Source organism: Lissotriton vulgaris, chromosome 6, assembly GCF_964263255.1.
Source record: "Lissotriton vulgaris chromosome 6, aLisVul1.2, whole genome shotgun sequence".
NCBI lineage: Eukaryota > Metazoa > Chordata > Amphibia > Caudata > Salamandridae > Lissotriton > Lissotriton vulgaris.
Window position 1 is genome coordinate 1,358,730,467 of NC_141694.1, and position 16,622 is coordinate 1,358,747,088.

At 42.6% G+C, this 16,622-nt stretch overlaps 1 long non-coding RNA gene across 1 annotated transcript in view; it reads left to right on the forward strand.

The window, feature by feature from the left end:
• The first annotated feature begins 2,305 nt into the window (after positions 1-2,305).
• Positions 2,306-16,622, forward strand: part of LOC147708878 (uncharacterized) — a 66,906-nt gene continuing 52,589 nt past the window's right edge. The window contains exon 1 of the long non-coding RNA XR_015296524.1: positions 2,306-2,410. This is a non-coding gene — a long non-coding RNA (uncharacterized LOC147708878). The remainder of the gene's footprint in view (positions 2,411-16,622) is intronic.

Here is a 16,622-nt window from a genome sequence, read left to right on the forward strand (position 1 = left end):
TTGGTAAGAAACATTTTAGCCAACCCCCTACCGGAGAAGGAGAAAGCCTTACCTTGTTGATTGGAGTTGTTGTGACGGTAGTTCTTCTATCCTCTGCCTCGGAAACCTCTACCCCGCTGAGGGTAGAACTGGGGTTTGTATTCCTGTGAATTGTTGTATGAACCTCTGGAGCCTTGATTGGTTTAGGGACGGCCAGAAGAGCGACCCCTGCCTCTGCCAGCCCATCCAAAAACCCGAGGAACGAACACTTTCTTTATTGATTGCTGTGCTTTATCAAGAGAAGCAAACGTGGAGACAAAACGACTGAGGTCCCGGATAAGATTCTCTCAGAAAAGGAGGCCATTAGCCTTGGAACCCAGGTCTAAAGGAGCAAGATTTGCTCATTTGGGATCCAATTTAATAAGAAGGTCCTTATGACGTTCATGCCTGATGGCAGCATTGGCATTCCCCAATAAACAGAAGGCACGTTGATCCCATATGGACACGTCCTCCGCAGAGAGGTCAGAACCATCGAGGCGGACCGACTCAACATATCAAAAATGCGTGCCAGAGGACCCACTAGGTCCAAACGTTTGTCCTGGCAAGTAGACCAGGCCTTGACAACTCCCCTCTGGGGATCTTTTTCAAATTTTGAAAAGAAAGTGAGTAAAGGGTGATCAATAGCGAGAACAAGAGTAATTTTTTCTGGGACACAGAGAACACAAAAAATTGGCACGCAAATCACACACTCATTTTATCAAAAAATGACTCATACCCAAACCATAAGCATTCATACTTTACTCAATCAACAACCACATAACATCCAACAACCACTGAAAAGCGCTGACGCGTGTTTCGGAAAGTAACAATATGGGTAATTCCTTCATCAGGGCGCATCACTTAAGGGACACAGTTTATTTAGGTCTCAATGGAGATCCTATGACAGAATGTTGTAGGACAGGTCCCAAGTAGTACATGGGGGCAAAAAGAGCATATCCAGTATAATTCAAAAAGGACTGCTCATAGTCTGAAAAAAGCTTGTGGGCAATATGAGGACCGGGGGATCCACGGTCTCCAGGATCAGGCAGCAATACAGATATACAGATGGCTGCACCAAAGAATTAATCTGAGTAATAGTAGCAGGCTGAAAGAACAGGGCGTGCACCCGGCGGGCTGGGCTGCAGACCCCTTTGCGATTCGTGGGAAGAATCCTCTGCGAGTAACTCCATGGAATTTATCCTGCTCTGACTGGCTATCCGTTGGCCCGATTTATGACTTCACTATAGAAGAATATTGTTGTACCTTGCTGCCTCTGATTTGGACCTCACGTCCTGGTTATTTCTTGGACGTTGTGCTTCTGGAAGGTTGTCTTACCCAGACCCGCCTTGTTCTTTCAGCCTGCTACTATTGCTCAGATTAATTCTTTGGTGAAGCCATCTGTATATCTGTATTGCCGCTTGATCCTGGAGACCGTGGATCCCCGGTCCTCATATTGCCCACAAGCTTTTTTCAGACTATGAGCAGTCCTTTTTTGAATTATACTGGATATGCTCTTTTTGCCCTCATGTACTACTTGGGACCTGTCCTACATCATGCTGTCATAGGATCTCCATTGAGACCTAAATAAACTGTGTCCCTTGAGTGATGTGCCCTGATGAAGGAATTCCCCATATTGGCACTTTCCGAAACGCGCGTCAGCGCTTTTCAGTGGTTGTTGGATGTTATGTGGTTGTTGATTGAGTAAAGTATGAATGCTTATGGTTTGGGTATGAGTCATTTTTTGATAAAATGAGTGTGTGATTTGCGTGCCAATTTTTAGTGTTCTCTGTGTCCCTTGGGCTGTTGGTATACCTCTTTCTTTGATCCTTATTTATTAAACAATGTATGTCCTATTGAACTAATTAAAATGTGTGATTTTTCTATGAATATCAATAAATGATTAATTCTTGAGAATCTTAAGCAGTTCTGTGGGCATCCCTTATTTATTGTTGGAACCCTCTGGGTCCTTCTTAAAGATTGGGAACTCCCCTTTCCATGTTGTTTTTGATGTATTCTGCCCTGGTGGGTTGTTCCCTCCCCCTTTATCCTTTTTAGGCTTCAGGGTCCCTCCTTTGTTCTTTATATTCACCTTCATCATTATCCTGGACTAGCACAGGAGAGCGGTTCAATTCCATAAAGAGAACTGAGGGGAAAGGAAAGGTAAGCGAGGGTTAACAGTTGCGGTATGGGAGGTACTGGAGGCCCAAAACCACTCCCAGGGGCGTGACCAAAGTGGGAAGGCTCCGGAAGGCAGAAGGAGCTGAAGGGCAGTAGGAGCAGGCAACACGCTGCGGCAATGAAGAGAGGCAGCGGCAGCCGTGTGGAAAAAAACGCTAATGAAAGGGGCACAGGAGACAAGAAGCAACGCGCGCGCCACTAACAGAACTCAAAGGTGAGCGCGAGCGAAACGACAGTAGCGTGAGCCAGAGCGCTCACGGGAGGAACCACCGGAGCGGGAGACCCGGAAGGGGCGCAAGACGCCGAGCGCGATATGATTAATGGGCAAAGCGTGAGGCGGAAAGCGCTGAAATAGAGCGCGGGGAAACGAAAGAACAAAGGCCAAATGAATGCAGTATAAACAGTAAAGAAAACAAACCAATGCAAATAATGTAAAAAAAAAAAACACAATATAGGAGGAAAGGTGAAGAGCGCTTATCTGACTGCGAACAGCAAGAAAAGAGGAAGCTGCGCAGTCAGTGGTGTCTCTTATTACTGTACTTTGTCTTGATAGGTCAGTTGATATCGTTTTTTCTACAGACCCATTGGCCAGTTGGTTCTCTCAGGCCCCTGGGAACTGTAGTTTTTTTATCACTTATCTTGGCTGCTGTTTGGAATAAAGCAAGATAAGAAAGCATAATAGGAGCCTCCGTACTTGCCATAAAATCCATATGCGTATGTTCTGCAAGGTTAAATCTTTCACCAAATGAACTTAAATATTATAAAATGTGAGCTCCTTCAGCTCCACTTAAGTTTATCTTACCACAACTTCTATTTAGTTGAAGTGAAGTTGAAATCGTCTCACTAGAAATGTTCTGCATGCATACACGTAACCTCAGCAGTGTAATTGAGGCATGTTGCAGAGAAATGCGCATGCGGATGTCGGTAGACTAATTGGAGTGAAATTGACACGTAGTGAAGATAAATTACCATGCTGAAGCCTTGTTGCTGGAGCTTGCCTTTAATTGCCCACCCGAAACACTTTCGCTGTTGATTCTTGCCCCAGTAGACAAAGTAAGTTTCTGGAAGGATATTAAATGCACAAGCATTATGCTAGGAGGAGGTGCACATCAGAGAAGAAAATGGCTGAGCGGCAGGTTGAAGGAGAAAGAAGCAAATGGAGTTGAAGCTTTTTGAAGCGAGGACTGACTGCGGGAGTGAAACCGCCCGTTGCCTCGCGAAAAAAGGTTGGTGGGCTCCTTTATTTTCTGATTGTCGCCAAATTGTAGGAAAGACGTCTCCAAGTTTTTCTTTATGAAGTACCACAAAAGTACACAGAGTTTCTTTGATGAAGTGATTTTCTTTTATTTTCTACAATCACAAGGAGCCCACCTCCAACAGATTCTTTCTTCACTGGTTGGTACGTTGAACTGTTTAAGTTCAACGTTAATTACCATGGAGAAGGAACTGGAATGGCAGAGGCATATTTTTCCTGTTCTGGATTGTTTTCTCTTCACAGCTCTGGCAAGCATAACACTCTGCATGAAAGACAGCACCTGGTATAAGGATATTAACTCATCTTTATTAAATTCTCAGCTTTTATACATGGCCTACTGATGTGGAGCTACTCTCCACACGTCCTCCTATCTCGGCTTCCCTCAATGTAGAGAGGGGAAAACTAGTACTTTCTGTCTCCACCCAGGAAGTTCCTGGCATCTCACTTCTGGCTGGACTAGCTAGACCGCTGACAAACTTATATAACAATTTCCTTTCCTGGAGGACATCACATCCCCCCTCTGTGAGAAGTTGGCCTGGAATATGCTGTCCACTATTCTACTTGCACCAGTTCAAACAATCCTTATTGATTATAGGTTTAAAGACAACCTTTATTGAAAGCTATCCTATTGGTAGCTATGGAGAGCAGCCTTCAGGCTAAGTCTTGAGGGAGTGTAAAGTAGCTTATTTTACTAGATTGTAACCTCTTGAATGTCTAAATGAAAAGAGATCCACACAAGGTATATATATAAAATATATGTATTTATTTCTAAACACTCTCTAGTAATCTCTTTATGAGATTACAGAGCAAAGTACACAATTTAAATGCAAACGAATCTTTGTAAATAGCACAATATACACTGGGTCCGGGGGGTGGGGGGGTGGAGGGGGGGGGGGGGTAGGCATATATTAAGAAAGTGGTATAAGAACCACTACTTGACTAGACACAAGGCCTAGAGCCTGTAGAATCACTGGGACCACAAGGAACCACCCAAGGTAGTTACACAGGGGACCCACGGGGGACACGTGCAGTCTGAGAACACAGCTGGGAGACGCCATTAGCTTCTATGGGGAAAGTTGTGGTTGGAAATTTAAAGATAAGGACACTGAGAAGTTGGCCTGGCATATGCTGTCCACTATTCTATTGGGCACCTTCCACCAGTTCAAACGACCCTTATTGATGGTAGGTTTAAGACAACCTTTATAGAAAGCTATCCTAGTGGCAGCTGTGGAGAGCAGCCTTCAGGCTAAATCTTGAAGGAATGTAAAGCAGCTTGTTTTACCAGTCTATAATCTTGTGAATGACCAAATGAAAGGAAAACCACACCAGGTATATATATAAAATATATGTATTTATTCTAAACTCATCCCTCTAGTCTCTTTATGAGTCAAGAGGCAAAAGTACATTCAGTAAACTTCATAAGCACACAGTAAATTAGCACAATATACGTTGAGCCCTGGGGCGTACCAAACCATATATTAAGAAAGTGGTATAAGAACCTCGACTGACCTGGACACAAGGACTAGAGCCTTTAGAACCGCTGGGGCCACCAGGAACCACTCAAGGTAGTGACACATGGGACCCACGGGGGACGCGTGCAGTGTCTAAACACAGCCACGAATCACCAATAACTTCTATGGGGAAAGTCGCAGTTGGAATTTTAAACATAAAGGACACTTAGAAGAGGACTTGGTGCAGACCCCTTTAGATCTAGGAGGTTCTAGAGTCAACACCCATGGGAGCACCGGAGTACTCGAGTTACCTCAACCAGGACAGCCGGGTGCATAGGTGTCTTTTTGCGTCGGGTTTCGTCTTCGATGGCGATCTGTTGCAAAGTGCTGCTGGCGTCCAATTGGAAAGTGTCCGGGTGGATCCAAGCCTGGATCGAAGATGAGAAGAACCTGAAAGCAGGGGGGACAGAGTCTGGGTCACTTGCCAGTGACCAGGAAGGCGATGAGCGGATGCCCACCGATGTCGGGTGATTTCAGGTGAAGAAGGTGAAGCTTGACTCTCCAGCCATGAGGACCAGGAGGCATCGATGACAACCAGGTGCTGGATTCTAGCTGTCCCACAAAGGATGTCGAGTGCTGCGGTGTCGGTTTCCGGATTGGACCCAACACGCCTTAGCAACAGCAACCCACGCAGAAAACAAAGATTGGCTTCGGTGCAGACCAGCAAGGTCTGGGGGACTCACCATGTGGTGGGGAGTCAGGGCACGTCTGGAGCAACTAGGGAAGCCCAAAGGAAAGTAGAGTTACCTTCATGGGGACCCACCAGTCGATGGACCAGGGATCGCGAAGGGGCCTCGAGCAGAAATGCTAGAAGCGGGCTCACGGAACACTCGTGGAGAGTAGACCCACTATCTTCTGTGCAGATGGTGCTCAGGACTTGGACTACAAATAGCCCAATGCCTTACTTCGGGGAATCTCAGGAAGTTGATACACTTGCAAATGTACACGGTGTCCAGGAGTTCCGGTTCCACGTCGCTCATGAGGGCTGCGGGTCTCAGCTTTGCTGGGATCTTCTGTCGGCCTCTGAGAAGTCTGGAAGTTCATGTCCTGAGTCGCAAATACTTCGGCGTCTGACGAGAGCTTTGGAAATGCAGTCAGGCAAAATGCTTCTTTGGTGCCTGCTTGAGCAGGGGAGTCAATCCTTCACCCCAATGGAGATTCTTCAGTCCTCTAGTCGATATAGTGTGTCGAAGTTCCGGGATTCAGCATCAGAGTTTCATCCAGGTATAATCTAAATTCCTGTTGCCAAGGGTCCCTTACTTATACTAAAGAAAGTGGTTGGACATACTCTGGGGACCCACCTATGGGAGGGTCTAGGAAGAGGGGTGGTTACACCCCTTTCCCTTTGTCCAGTTTCGCACCAGAGCAAGGGCTGAGTGCCCCTGCAACCGGTTTGAACTGGGGTATGCACAGGGACTGTTAGGTCAAGCAAAAAATCCCTTTGGGACACCTTTTTATAGTGACAAAACGTTCAACAAACAATAAAAACAGAGAGAAGTAAACTAACAGAATACTGTACTCATGAGGCAAACTACAAACGAAATTATGAAAAATCCTGAACAATTTATTACACAGTGCAATGTTATAATATAATAATTCAACAATAATTAAAATGATGGGGAAGAGCATTAAAAGAAAGGAAACATTGAATTCCTATTATTAAAACCAGTTAAATCGCATAATCAATACTATAAGTGGTAATAGAATTACTGTGGCTTCAGGGAAAGGAGAAAACTGGGGTAAACTGCTAAATCTCAAAAAGAAGCTTATCCGCACTGAAGCGCATGCAGATTTCCTAGTTGAATATGTGAAATCTGGCACTATTCCCATTGGCCTACAGGTCCGAAACGAACCTGGCCTATTTGTGGATAACAAGAAATTCTTGGAGACATGGGCTTTGATCTCCAACCGCTGTAGCAGAGATTGGATGCTCTTAATAACTGAAACTGCTCAACATCTGATCATAATAGAAAAAGATGCTATTGACCAGTTGGAGATTGAATTAAAAAACTGCCCGGCACTAGAAGAAGCAAAGAGAAAGCTCGAAGACATCAATAAAGATGTAGAAGGATATAGTGACTATGTATTGAATAATAAAACTAGCAAACTGAAAAAGGACATTGAACATTACTCTGGAGAAAGAGTTCTATCCTTACTTGAAAGAAAATTATTATCAATTGAGAAATGAGGGCACTTGGGATAGACCACAAAATAAACAAATCTACTCAAGGGGTGGAAAGAAACAAGTCACCTTCTCTGAATCATCAGGCTCCAGTAGTGAAGATGAAGGTGGACAGAGTAGTGAGAATTCTGGGAGAAACATCCGTGACCATGGACATTTTTTAGAGTCACGCCCGAGGAGGGCCCGAGGGTTCAATGCGAACCAAGGGAGGGTTCAATACAATCGAGGCCATCAACAGCAATACAATCGGGCACCTCCTCAGCAGGAATATATCAGCACCCGGAGCAAACGATAATGGCGTCCGGTCGACTACCAGTGATTAATCTATCCACCAAAGACTTGAGCAAGGTAGAATTGGGGATTCTTAGCAGAGGATTTAGTTTTGTTCCGTCCACTAATTTAAATAAATTTAAACTTGAGAAGGATCTGCGTTCCTTTTTTAGGAAAATTAGACTGCGCAGATTCTTTGAAAATAGAGAGAATAGGGACAGGGAGAACATTTCAGGTCTGAAACCAAAATCCACCTTTACACCTACCTTGGGAATGGTGGGCAAAAATGTGTAAGCATTTGAATTAGCAGTAGAGAGTGGGATTCATAAACTGTTAGATACTAAAAAGAAACCCTATAGTTTTAACATTAGCAAAGATGAAAGAATAGCTATCAATAACTTGAGCAATGATATTTAGCTAACAATTAAGCCTGCAGACAAAGGCGGTGGTGTGGTTGTTTTTGACACCAAAGATTATGAGGACAAAATGTATGAACTACTCAATGTTGAAGAACATTACAAGCGGGTGAATGTTACCTGCATCGCCAAAATAGCAAAAGAGTGCTTAGATCTTCTCACTGAGGCAAAAGATGCAGGATATATTTGTAAGCAAGGATTCAAATTTCTCAACAACTTAGAACCAAAGACCCCTGCTATCTACAGCCTACCTAAGGTACATAAACATAAACTGAACCCACCTATGAGGCTGATTGTCAGAAGCGTAGATTCCCTGTTAGAACCAGTTAGCAAATATGTGGATCATTTTTTGAGACCACTAGTGTGTAATCTTAAGTCATATATGAGAGATTCTGCCCCTATCATTTCACTTGTTGAAAGACTACCATTCTGTGAAGAGACTCAGTGTCTGGTCACTCTGGACATTGAGTCTCTTTATACGAACATTCCACAATCTGCTACAGTGGATGTTATTGATATGCTCCTGACCAATGTCGACCTAGGTGGTGCCAACAAAGAGTTTATTGTGGACTGTGTAAGACTAATTCTTACTAATAACGTCTTTTTATTTAAGACTGAGTATTTCAAACAGCTTAAAGGGACCAGCATGGGGGCCACTTGTGCCCCCAGTCTGGCTTGTCTCTATGTGGGACATTTTGAGGCCAAACATATATACAATGATATGGCCCACATTTTCGAAAATGTAGGGGGCTGGTACCGCTACATTGACAATATCTTTTTTATTTGGGAAGGTACAACTGAGCTCCTTTAAGAATTTTTGAGTTGGATAAACTTAGGAGACCCTAAATTAAGATTTACATTGTCCTATAGCAACAAGAAAGTGGATTTCTTGGATATCTCGATTGGGAATGCAAATGGCATTTTAACGGTTGAATTATACACCAAACCGATGGCCAAGAATACTCAAGTTTTCACCCTAGATCACAGTTCGATTATGAAGAAACTGTACTGACATTAATGATTTCTACAAACACGCTGAAATATTAAAGAATAAATTCAAAGATCGTGGATATCCAAGAAAACTTCTATCACATTCATTGAAAAGGGCTAGATTATGTGATCGGGAAGCATTGATCTACACAACTAAAAAAGATAAGGGCCCTATGAATAAAATTGTATTTATCAGCAAATTTTCTGGTTTCAGTAATCAGATAAAAAATGTGGTCAACAAGAACTGGCACATTTTGACGAGGAAGTTTCCCTCGAGAGACCCCTATATGCATTCAAGAAGAACAGAAATCTATGTGACTTATTAGTTCACACCTATAGGGATAATGTTACTGATCCACAAAGAACATTAGACAACACCAAAGTAGTCGGTAACTCGAGATGTGGTTCATGCAATATATGCCCCCAATGTGTCGTTGTCTCAGAGTTTACCCACAACGGAATGACTATGAAATGCAGAACGCACAATAACTGCAGAAGCAAAAATATTATCTATCTTCTCCAGTGCCCATGTGGACTTTGTTATATCGGAGAGACAGGTAGAGAAGCACGTACTCGCTTCCAAGAACACCGATCAGCGATAAAAACTAAAAATATTACAGCTCTCATTGTCACACATTTTTTACAGAAGAATCATGGAGAGAATTAATTTAAGTGGTTCATCCTGGAGAAGGTGAAAATAGGCAAGAGGGGTGGCAACATCACTACCGTGCGGAAACAAAGGGAGCAATGGTACATCTCTTTTTTCAATACTGTTAGGAATGGTCTGAATTCAAGAGAAGAATGGGACAGAATTATTGGTGCTGTTTCGCTGTACTGTATTGATAGCACTTTCTGTCTCTCTTCCACTTGATGTTTGCCCTTTGTCTTAACTTTGAAATCCTGAGTTAAATGATTGCAAAAATCTTTTAGATCAAAGGCATTATTACCTCTGATTTTACTGTGATACTTTCAGCAAGTATTAGTTCTTTTCATAGTACTAGGCTGAAACCTATATCCATTAATTTACAAGCGTAGTTAGGAACCAATATTGCACTTACATCTTTGCTATACTGACCTTATGTCGGATTCTGAAAACGGGTTGATTAATGTCAATTTAGACTAACATGATTTCGCAGCAATGAAGCATACACTTGTTTTACGTCTTTGGAGTGAGAGTACAACTGTGTAGTGTCTCATTTCCATTATCAGACATTTTTCTATATCATAATGATTAGAACAAATATATTAAGGTCTACAGTTTATGCTGGGATCTTGCTGCCCCGATATCAGAACTGGGATCTCTTGTGATATTTAACTTCGGATGCAGTGGCTACTAAGGTGTATGCCTGGCATTTACCTTCGAGTAATGATGCTACCCACTATTAGAACTGGCATCATAAAATAGCCTGAGAAGTATTGTGCCCATTTCAAAGGAAAATGGCAAGTGGGCATTATTATGGATGCATGCATATGGACATTCACACCATTTATTGTTCATAACCTGTAGATAATATATATTTCTCATTTAATTGATTAGATTCTCTGTGAGTGATATGCCTGTTCACCAAGTGACTTATATTAATTATTAGGGGCATTCCTTACCCATATCGGTGTTTTGGCCGTTAAATCAAATGAATCGGCGATATTAAACAATGTCGGCCATATTGGATTGGACCAATAACTTATGTAAACAAAGAAGGTCCTGTGATAAAAACAGTCCTTTCTTGCTGTTTGTGCCAGTGTTTAGGGAAACTATCAGTTTGATTCACTGAGCAGCATACACAGCTGTTGTGTATTAGCAGATTCCGCGTTCTAAAAAGTATTTAAACGGCGGGTGAGAATCTCGGCGTTTCGTATATGGTGAAGGTGAACGACACATGGGACGCCGTCATTTTAACAAACTCCGGTAAGCTTAGGCGCTGTTTGTCGACTGAGTAGAGACTTTAGATTATCTCGTAGTGTGGAATAAGGGAGGCCTATGTTCTATTCTCTGTCCAATTTTGGCGCTGTTTAGGTGGTATCCGAGAGTACTGATTTGTGGAACCACACGAGTACAGCAGCATTTTCCTGCGCCGATGTCCGACCCAGGACGGTGTCGTTTTATAAGCCCCTCATATTTACCGTGTGTTACTGGAGAGTTGTAAACATTTAACAAATGTAAGTATGACCCTAGGTAGTGCCTTTTTTGGTTTGAGGCTTGACGAATTAGACACTTATGGGTTGTTATGTATTTATTGTTTACAGATTTATCGTGTATCTTGTATCTGTATCGGCGGTTTATCAGAGCACCGTTTGAGACTGTCCCACCTTAACTTGTCTTTAAGCACTGACAAAGGTGGGTTATTAATTCGGTACACTACTAACAGGGATCACTTTTGTGGCTCTAACTCTGCTGACCAGGAAATAGATGTTTTTAACTCTTATGTTTTTTATATAGATTATCGGGTCTGAGAATTTTTTTAACTCATTGGACGAGAGAAGGTTTTCTATTAACGTAGGAACCATCTACTGTAAGCTGATATGGTTTAAAAGTTTTGAGGAACGTGAGCATAGACTTTCATATATTTAAACAATAACAATCTGGATGTTGTTGCTGCTCCCTCATTAGATTCTCTTCCAGGATGTACTCACTTATCATTCTCTAATTGATCGATGGGCTATCATGTGTGAGACAGGCCCATACCCACTTTGGTCCACTCTGTTAGAAAGTGTAAACCACTTACCATAAGGGTTCATCTATAAATAAGCAGGGACAAAAATAAAATTATGCACTGTTTATACCTTATGTTGTAATTGCTGAAATGTCCATGAATATTTACTATACTGTGTCTCACGACTTTTACTCAATGGTCGGGCAACATGATATGAAGTATTTATTTTTATGTATATATTAAATGTGATGGAATGTCTTTGTTGTATAGTCTTAAATTTGTCTCTTTAGTAATGTTTTATGTCTGTGTAATACTGTCGAAGAAAGCTTGAGGCAATATAACGAGGTCATTGTGAGATTTGTTGTACAATGTTTTTAATTGGAATTGACAGTGTTGTAACTTAGAAAAGTTGAAATCACAAAAATGCTTTTTTTAAACATAATTTTTCTCGATTTCAGAATTTTTGGGGAAGAAACTATATATAACCCTGATGAAGGTGGTCTGACCATATGATCCACCGAAACGCGTCGCATAATAAAAGGAGGATTGTGTATTATATTGCTTAGAAAATAATTCTGACGTTCTTTGCTGAATTTAATTTTCTGTCTACACCTTCTTTTTTATTAATAGGAATTCAATGTTTCCTTTCTTTTAATGCTCTTCCCCGTCATTTTAATTATTGTTGAATTATTATGTTTTAACGTTGCACTGTGTAATAAATTGTTCAGGATTTTTCATAATTTCGTTTGTGTTTTGCCTCATGAGTACAGTATTCTGTTAGTTTACTTGTTTCTGTTTTTATTGTTTGTTGAACGTTTTGTCACTATAAAAAGGTGTCCCAAAGGGATTTTTTGCTTGACCTAACAGTCCACTTGGCACCCCATCCCTTTGGTTGTGGGGTCCCTCTCTCTTTTACTAGAGTAGGCACAGGGACACCAAGTGTGCCCCCAGCACTGTCTGAAAAGCATTCTCTGAATGCACTCACCCAGCCCCAATACACTAAAGCCTGTCTGTGAGGTGGTTACACCTCCCTGTGACAGGAAACCTATTGTCCATGCCTCCCCTGCCAGAGTTTCATCCAGCAGCAGGAGGTGACACCAAACACAACATGTTTCCATGCAGCCAGAATATAATGCACTTAAGAGTATATGGTCTGGCTGCATTACAGAACAGCCTCAGAGAATAGGCTCCGAAAGCTGCAAAGGGGCCCAGCTCATGCATGGGCACCCTCTCACACAGAACCAAGCACTCTGCCTTCAGGATTGATAAGACCTGCCATAGGAGTGAATGATAGGTTTATATGTGTAAGTGATTTAAAGGTAGATATAGGTAACCTATATCTTAGTAAGGGGCACATGCACCACCTTACCCAGGCTGCAGTAGCAGACCTGTGGTGCCATTTTGGAAGGCTTGCCAGGGGTGGCATAATACATGCTTCAGCCCCTGGTAGGTCTCTGGGGTATCTATGCCCTTGGTACCTAAGGTACCACATACTAGGGACTCACAAGGGTAACCCAGTAACCAATCCGGAGTGTACCTAAAGTACAAGCAAACATTGTAGAGATGAAGCAGCTAGGCTGGGGTCTTGGAAAGCAGGGGCCCAGCCAGACTAAAGTTGAGAAACAGTGAAAAATTAGCAAAAAGTGGGGGTAACCATAGTAAGCAGATCCTACACTTCTACACAACCCTACCTTCCAAACGCAGGTACATTAAACTAACCTTGAACAGTTGTGTCTTCATGTTCTAAGTGGAAATATCTGGAAAGTCCATCTGCATAGGCATGGTTACTCCCAGGTCTATGTTCCACTGTATAGTCCATCCCCTGTAGGGAAATGGACTACCTCAAACATTTGGGGTGTTCACCCTTCATCTGTTTTAGCCATAAGAGGGGCTTATGGTCAGTCTGAACAGTGAAGTCAGTGCCAAACAAATATGGCCTCAGCTTCTTGAGAGCCCAAAGCATACAAAGGCCTCCCTCTCAATAGCTGACCAACGTTTCTTCTGTGGGTCAGCTTTCTGCTAATAAAAGCTCATGACTGGTCCTGACCTTCATCATTCAATTGTGACAGCACAGCCCCATCCCACAACTCAGATGCAACTGTTTGGACAATTAATTATTTCAAGTAGTTAGGACTTTGCAGAATTGGTGCAGTGCCCATGGCCTGCTTCAGGTCATCAAATGCCTATTGTAAAAGAAAAAGGGAATGGCCCAACCATCCAAGGGACAGGGTACCAACAAGAATCAAAGAAAATTATCCCTTGGGTTCATTCAATCTCGAAATATCAGACCTTCATTCACACTCTACTCTATAGTGACTCATAGTACCAAGCAACAAATATACTATGGTTATCAATACAAACACCTCTCAGTTATAAAAAAAACTGAAATTTCGATTATCACAATGTGTCAATTTATTTAAATCATGTCAGTTAAAAACCATTTAAAAGTATTAACACATAAAAAGAATATACACAATATATAAAAAAAAATACTGACAAGGAAGAGAGACTCAAACACCTGTGATGTTCAATCTAACACATCGGAATGTTAATTCACAGGAATCTTTACAGAAAAGTCTGAGTTATCAAGGATCCGTCCTGACAAGTCGTTCTGTAAATTTAACTTTAGAAAAGGTTGCGTTGACGCGTTTCGGTGTATGTGCTCTATATGCACCACCTTTATCAAGACTAGTATTTCATTATGTCTCTTTTCTCAATACCTTCTGGTAAAAATTGATCTAAAAAACAATAAAAACAATATTACAATTTGATTACTAGACAATTCTCAGGTTCTATACATAATTACATTGCATTGAATCCTTTGTTATATTATATTGCATGGCAGCTCATTTTGAATGATATGTTATTATCGCCGATAACCATTGTATATTTTTTGCTTGGTACTATGAGTCACTATAGAGTGGAGTGTGAATGAAGGTCTGATATTTCGAGATTGAATGAACCCAAGGAATAATTTTCTTTGACATCAAATGCCTATTGACAGCTAACTGTCCACTGAACTTTATTTGGCCTTCTTTGGCATTCTTGATAGTTAGGCCTGCTTTTTGCAAGGCCTCAAAAACATTTCTCATGTGGACCAGGTGATCCTCCCAGGTGGAGCTAAAGACAGCAATATCATCTAGATATGCTGCACTGTAGTCTTCCAGGCATGTTAGGACTTCATTCACCAACCTTTGAAAAGTAGCAGGTGCATTCTTCAGACCAAAGGGCATTACCACAAATTGATAGTGCCCACTAGGGGTTGAGAATGCTGTCTTTGGCTTTACATCATCAGCTAATCTGATCTGCCAGTAGCCAGCTGTAAGATCAAATGTGCTCGAAAATTTGAGTGAGGCCAACATATCTTTAAGCTCAGCTGCTCTTGGGATTGGATGGTCATCAGTCCGAGTGACTGCATTGAGACCCCTGTAGTGAACACAAAACCTAATTTCTCTCTTACCACCATGGGTTTGAGGTTTAGGTACCAAGGCCACTGGACAAGCCCAAGGGCTCTCTGAGGGTTCAATAACTCCCAATTCCAACATTTTCTGGACTTCAGTCCTAATACAGTCCCAAGCATGATCAGGTTGCCTGTGAATCTTATTTTTACCAGGCAGACTGTCCCCAGTGTCCACTTCATGAGTGCACCAGGTAGTCTGACTTGGAGTCAGAGAAAACATATGTCTGAACTGATTGAGCACCTGTCTGCAATCAGTTTGCTCCTGGTCAGTGAGGCTGCCTGCCAAGGCTACACCAACTACTGACCCATCATCAGGTTTCTGTGAGAGCTGGTCAGGGAGTGGGTCACTCTCTTCCTCCTGTCCCGCATCAGTAGCCATAAGCAAGCTTATGTCTGCCCTGTCAACATATGGTTTCAGTCTGTTGACATGAAGCACCCTATGGGGTCTCCTGGGAGTTCCAAAGTCTACCAAATAGGTAACCTCTCCCTTCTGTTCAACAAATGTATTGGGGCCACTCCACTTGTCTTGGAGGGCTGCTGGGGCTACAGGCTCCAACATCCACACTTTCTGTCCTTGCTGATAAACAGTCAGTACAGCCTTTTGGGCATGCCAGGCTTTCTGTAATTCCTGGCTAGCCTCAATGTTTTTAGTTGCCTTTTTCATGTACTCAGCATCCTGGAGCGGAGACCAAGTACATAGTCCTCTCTGTTTTGTTCAGGGAGTTGAGATTGGTAACTCCCATCCTTCCTTCACCAGACACAATGGGCCTCTTACAGGATGCCCAAACAGAAGTACAAAAGGGCTATAGCCAGCCCCCTTTTGAGGGACCGCCCTGTCTGCAAATAAAAAGGCAGGGTAGTAGGATGTCCCATCTCCGCCTAAGCTTTTCAGGGAGACCATTGATCATACCCTTTAAGGTTTTGTTGAACCTTTCAACTAAACCATTTCATTGTGGGTGATAGGGTGTGGTGAATTTGTAATTCACGCCACACTCATTCCACATTGCAGTCAAGTAGCTAAACATAAAGTTTGCACCTCTGTCAGATACTACCTCCTTAGGGAAACCCACTCTTGAGAACACTCCCAAGAGGGCTCTTGCCACCATAGGTGCTGTAGTGGTCCTAAGAGGAATTGCTTCTGGGTACCTAGTGGCATGGTCTACCACCACTAGGATAAACCTGTGCCCAGATGCTGTCTGAGGATCCATTGGTCCAACAACGTCAATCTCCACTCTCTTAAAGGGAACCGCAACCACAGGTAGTGGTACCAGGGGGGCCATTGTATACCACCTGCTTTGCCACTGGCTTGACAGATGACACAGGAGAGACAAAACTCCTATGTGTCTTCAGACATGTGGGGCCAATTAAAGTGAGGGACAATTCTGTCCCAAGTCTTGTTTTGGCCCAGGTGTCCTACTAAAGGAATATCATGGGCTAGTGTCAATAGGAAGCCCCTACATTTCAAAGGTATAACCAACCTCCTGGCTGCACCAGACTTGGGGTTTCTACTCTCTGAATACAGGAGTCCATCATCCCAATAAATCTTGTGGGTGCCTCTAGCATTTCCAGCAGCCCGAGTTGGAACTATGACTAGGCCAGAGTCCACCTCAGAAACCAGGGTTAATGCTACTACACCCTTCTGCTGAGTACCACCACCTGGAGCTGAACACCGGACAACAGTTGCCTTAGGG